Raw genomic sequence first — 6,084 nt, forward strand, 5'->3', positions numbered from 1 at the left:
ACATGCTTTATCAACAACTAGATCTTTACAATGTTACAACCATGGGAAAGATTCAGTTTAGAGAAAAAGATTTGATCAGCAGTGTAGAGAAAACTGAACCTCAGGAACTGACAGTTTCACAATAGAAATGATCACCGATAACTTTAGTGTCTTTCTGTTGTGGAATTTAATGTAATTATTCTGTTAAAAACATTTAATAACAGCTAAATTCTACATCTGTTATTATCTATTTTAAAAACATTAGTAGATTATGGACAATCTGACCACAGGACAAGTTTTCTGGTCCATTTCCAAAACTGGTAATTTTATGGGTGAGTGGTGAGAAGAAAGCCAGAAGAAGTCCTGTTGGAGTTTGTTACAAACATGGAGGAGATTCCTCCAAAATGTCAACAGATGAGACTAAAGCTGATCAAACTGCCAAAAGCTTCAAGTTTGACTCTACACCAACAACAGCTATATTTACATGCACAAAATTTCCCGATTGGATTAAAATGTATTTGGGTTAAATAATTGGATTGTACCGTTTATATGCATATGCATGCACTTGACTTTATTCAGAATAGAACCACTATGACATGCGCTGTTATCAAATTCCCCTATAAATAAAAAAACACAGAAGAACGTGTTCACTCCGTATTTGCTAGACAACAAAAAATGTAAACAAAGCAGTGTCATACGGGTTTCTTTGTCCTCCGAGCTCCCAGGCTGGACTTGCACGATGTTCTAATTACAGTTGAAACGTTATTGAGTAAACAACATTTTTGAGCTCTGGCAGTTTTGCTTTCCAACGTATTTCCACCACTCTTCAATGCGGAAATGTGTCACGTTTATGTCGGGCACGCGTGCACACTTGGGTTAGGTTGCCATATACTTGACCCTGAGAAGCGTTTATATCCACGTTGATCAGATTATCAGTTGGCATAAACCGCCCCTCTCATTTGGATTACAATTTTATTCCGACTGAGTTTGATCTAATCATATTATTCCAACTGGCTTGTTTACATGACACTTTTTTTAAAATTCTAATCAGCCCTTTATTCTGATTACTTTTGTCCATGTGAACGTAGCTACTGTACATCACGCTGACCACTCCATCCCCATAGTATTGTAGCCACGGCAACAGTGGTCAGACACAATGCAATTAAAAATACGAGCGGCCATGTTCCTAATGACTCTCAGACAAGAGGGAATTAGAGGCGGAAAAATATGTTTCGGAATTAAAAGGTCGATAAAATTATTTTTCAAAATAACATTATGGAGAAAATATTTTAAATATATCTTGATGTAAAAGGGGTGGAGAAATAAATAGCACTTGTAATAGTTAAAAATAAAAGAATAAGACTTAAAGAAAAATGGAGGATTAAAATCAGTGGTTTAAATAAAAACATCCAACATACAACAGTTAAATATCAAAATAGAAATATACATGATTGATTAATTATTGAATATTTGTATTTTATTTTATTTTTATTTTTTTGCATTTAATGGCACACAATTTAAAATTTTAGCTATTTTGACATGGGATTATTTTGTATTCCAATGGCAATGAGATTTTAGCTGTCTGGCCCAGTATTTATTTTATTGGTTCACCGACTTGCATTTAACATACATAGCATTAGCACCTCTAAGCTACATGCTAAGCTAGCATTAGCACCTCTATGCTACATGCTAAGCTAGCATTAGCACCTCCTAAGCAGAGCTGCAGGCTTAGCCAGTTTTCTGGGGGAAACCCTGCAACGAGTTGTGATGAAGAGGAGGAATCCATCAGCTGCTGAAAACGGCTCCTAAACTTTAGCTCCATCCACACAGTTAGCATGAAGAAGGAAATCTCCAAACCTAATCGGTGCAGCAGAACTCTGGGCTGGAAAACATCCCCCATCATTGGTGTCTCCTCTGCTGCGTCCTGCCGCTCTTTGAGCTCCTGCTTCCCTCCAGTTTCTCCGCTGTGCCTCCAGCTGCTGGACTTCTTTCCAGACTTCATCACCTGCAGCAGCTGCTGCTCTCTTTCAGCCTCACCAACACTCCCGATTAAGGGGAGTGGTGGTCTAGTGGTTAGAGCAGTGCGTTTGCGCTCTGAGAAGGTTGCAAGTGTCCGGTTCGATCCCCACAGCCTGCACTCTGGGTCCCTGAGCAAGACCTGACCGTAACCCCGATTGCGCCGCACAGTGGCAGCCCACTGCTCCCCAGGGGTGATGGGTTAAGATGCAGAAGTGAATTTTTCCATTGTGAGATCAATGAAGTTCAATTATTATTATTCTGGCCTCACAGCAAAACAAGGACAAAGAACCCGGAAGAGACCAACGCGGCTGCGCTGTTGGGAAGATGGACGTCACAACTATAGACATATGAAAAGTAGACTGCGCATTAACCGTGGTTGCCAACTACTTGAGAAATAATTAAGGGACACCTCTTGCTAGGGTCGTTAAGCCTTACTATCTTCTTTTTTTTTTGTTGCCCCTTTTTCTGTGTGAAATTAATTTCTATACATTTGACTTGACCCTGAGTTTAATTAGAGGAATGTTTTGAGTATTACAAATATACTTGGAAAGCAGTTTAATAAGTTTTTTATTGGGGTTTTTTTCCAGCAAAATACAATTACTAGACTAAAATAAGAATCCTTTCAAAAAAAAAAAAAAAAAAGTCTAATTTACTGTACCTGTTCGTGTGCCTACCTGAGAGGACCCGCAGATACGTCACCCTTATCTAGAATTCCTTCTAGACAAGTGATATTTTATTTTGACTTTTACAAAACAAATGTTAAACACAAAGGCAAAGTTCATAAAATCAATATATATATATATATACACATCTATACACACACACACATATATATATATATATATATATATATATATATATATATATATATATGTGTGTGTGTATAGATGTGTATATTTTGACTTTTACAAAGCAAATGTTAAACACAAAGGCAAAGTTCATAAAATCAATATATATATATATATATATATATATATATATATATATATATATATATATATATATATATATATATATGGGTCTATCTATCGATTGATTGATCGATAGATAGAATAAAGTCAGGAGAATGAAGTCAAAGGGATACAAAAATAGACTCGTAATATTAGAAAAATTAAAATATTATGAATAGAAAGTATATCCTGAGATTAAAGTCCCTCTGATACTGTTTAAGTGACTGAGTAACTGCAGATTTGCCACATTTTACCACCAGACTCACCAACAGCTTCATACACCAAGCTGTTAGGATGCTGAACTCTCTCCCCCCTCCACCCTCAGCTACATAACATCCTGGACATTGGACCCACAGATGGCCGCCTTGCATTTCTCCACCTGCACACTTGTACACTTTGAAACTTGTTGTTGTTGTCCTGAAAACACAACACTTCTGCTGCTCTTACATAACTTGCACCACCATGCCACTTTTACTTTTTTTTCCTACTAATGTTAAAAACAGAACTACCTCAGCCTTCTATTTTATTGCCCTTACTATTTTTTTGACTGTCTATGTACAATTTAAAAACCAAATATTGCTGCTTTTCATTTTTTCACTGCATGTGCATTATTTACTTATTTTTTTTTATTTACCTGAATGTTATGTTTGTCTGTGTACTTAGATTGTTAGAATTGTCTTCACCGTGGGATAGTGAGAAACGTAATTTCGATCTCTTTGTATGTCTAGAGCATGTGAAGAAATTGACAATAAAGCTGACTTGACTTGACTTGACATTTAACATGGCGGACGCTCTGACGCATCGCAGCATAGGCAGAACCCGCCTGACGAGGCGTCTACGTATATAATGTCTATGGTTCTTCCACTTTCCTGTTTGTGACGTCACGGTGCGGTGCAATGTTATCAGTGAATAAAAACTCATCTTTAGAACCAATCTCTGCTCAAAATGGTGACCTGCACCGCCTAATCTACTTTCAGCAGTTATCATCTGTTATTGCAATCGTAAACTACAGAAAATAGGGGCTGTGCTGCTCCTTATGACTTTAACTCACTCTGATCCTGTCAGGATCAGCTGCAGTGCTTTATGAGACGGAGGGATATTTCACCATCCCTTTTTAGTCATATGGCACCATTTAAAGCCGAAAGAATTGACTTCACTTCCAGAAGCAAGCCCAAAAATCTTCAACCCGCAACTCATGAAATTTACATGCGAATGTAGGAAAAGGAAGACCAAAGTCGCATAAAATAAGTGAGCTTGGCAACAGTGAGCCATTTTTCCAAATGTGTCGAAACACTCCGCCCCTCCCCGCAAACTCTACATTATATAAAAGAAAAACCTACCAAAATGTCTTGCTCTCATGTCATCTTGAAGACATTCTTTTTCGAAATGTTGGCTACAGACGACGTGTTTTTTCTCTGGCCAGAAGTACAATAGCAAATCCTCCCTCTTCAAGTTTCTGCTCCGCTTAGAAACATCACGGGATGTGACGTCATATCCTGTGATGTGCTCAAATATGGGCAAAATGGCCGCCCTGTTCACAGCTCTGGATGGTCAGAAAATTCTGAAAATATTCATGGATCTCAAAGAGTGCTTTCTCTAACCATATATATTTTTAAATGGCCATTGAAAACAGTGTTTCAGAGGAAGAAAAATAAATTTATAGTCTTGCACATGTAAATTTCAATGTCTTGTAAATAAATCAAGGTAGCCTGGATTTTTACCAAACTGAAATCTATGATTAATCTTCATATTCTTCACAAATAGTGGCCATTATTTTGGGGATTGAACAGTATTTGTGGAAAATACATTGATTTTACAAACTTTTAACAAAACAGAGTGTGCAACTTTCAAAAACCTAAATATATGCAGTAAGAGAATTGTTACACCTTATTCAAGGAATACATCCTGAAAAGTTTAACAAGAAAGGTTTAACCTTTGTAGCCATGTAGCGCGAAAACTAGCTGGGAAACGAAAGGTGTGCCAATTCCCTTTATTTTGCAGAATCATCCAATAAACAAAGTGATGTAAAGTTTTTGAGTGTGGGACCAGTAGTTTGGTGGTTATAGGCCGAAATGCATTGTCCTTTGTTATAGCGCCCCCTAGTTGTTGAGGGGTCTGAATTTCTGGGTTTGAGTAGCGACGCACATTCTGTACTTGGATCCTTGATTCAATAGGTTCGTTACAAGTCCGAATGGGCCGCACAATGCGTTTTAGTGGAGACAAATATTGCGAGAATAATGAAGAAACACACGAAAAACAATAGGGTTCTCTGCACACAGTGTAGACGAACAGCAGGGTTTCCCGCAGCCCTATCTTGGCGAGGCGGCCGCCTCGCCAAACTCACGCTACCGCCTCGCCAACATTCCAAAAAGAAAAAAAGAAAAAACCTAACTCGATATGCTTGCATGTTTATTTCACATTAACACGCAGTTTTTTGTTGTTGCTTTCGCGCATGCATATAGTGAATGGCAGGGAAAAAACACATGGATACCCCCCCCCCCCACCCCCCCGTGCACAAAACTTGTCTCCCCCCCCCAACTCACCGCCTCGCCTAAGCAAATTCCTGCGGGAAACACTGAACGGCTCACCTGCGCTGCGGGCTTGGAACCCTAAATATAGATTTCTGAAGATTTCATTGGATTATTCCTGAAGGTTTTTCCTTTATAGTTTTGGAACTTACTTTGAGCTTCAATTTCTTCTGAAACTACTTTGATTGACTATAGTGCAAAATAGAGCAGCATGCAAATTAATGTTAGATGTTATAAAAGGGGGACCATTGCTACCTTCCACCTAATACCATTGTTGAGATTACTGGTTAAACAGGTACAAACCTGTTACCTGTAGAAAACCCTTTATTCAGGTAAAATATGCACTAATAAAGAATAATGCTATGACTACTATTATGACTTTTAATTACATTATTTAGTTGTGGGTTTAACCCCACAAGAAAAGTTGCAAAGGTGTAGGGCAAGGAGGGAGAGAGCTTTTTTTCCCATGTTCCCGACAGAAATCGTTCCCTGAAATTTAGCTGTTTATTGAACCCCCCCCCCTTAAAAAAATGAAATAGATTTTTGATCCTGTCCTCCTGTGAACACCATTTGAGGAATAAGTAATATCGCAATGTATGTGTACATTT

At 38.2% G+C, this 6,084-nt stretch overlaps 1 protein-coding gene across 1 annotated transcript in view; it reads left to right on the forward strand.

The window, feature by feature from the left end:
* LOC105921678 (NLR family CARD domain-containing protein 3) overlaps positions 1–6,084 on the forward strand; it is a 1,041,521-nt gene that overhangs the window by 919,562 nt on the left and 115,875 nt on the right. The window lies entirely within an intron of this gene.

The sequence above is a fragment of the Fundulus heteroclitus genome, chromosome 24, assembly GCF_011125445.2.
Source record: "Fundulus heteroclitus isolate FHET01 chromosome 24, MU-UCD_Fhet_4.1, whole genome shotgun sequence".
Classification (NCBI taxonomy): Eukaryota; Metazoa; Chordata; class Actinopteri; order Cyprinodontiformes; family Fundulidae; genus Fundulus; species Fundulus heteroclitus.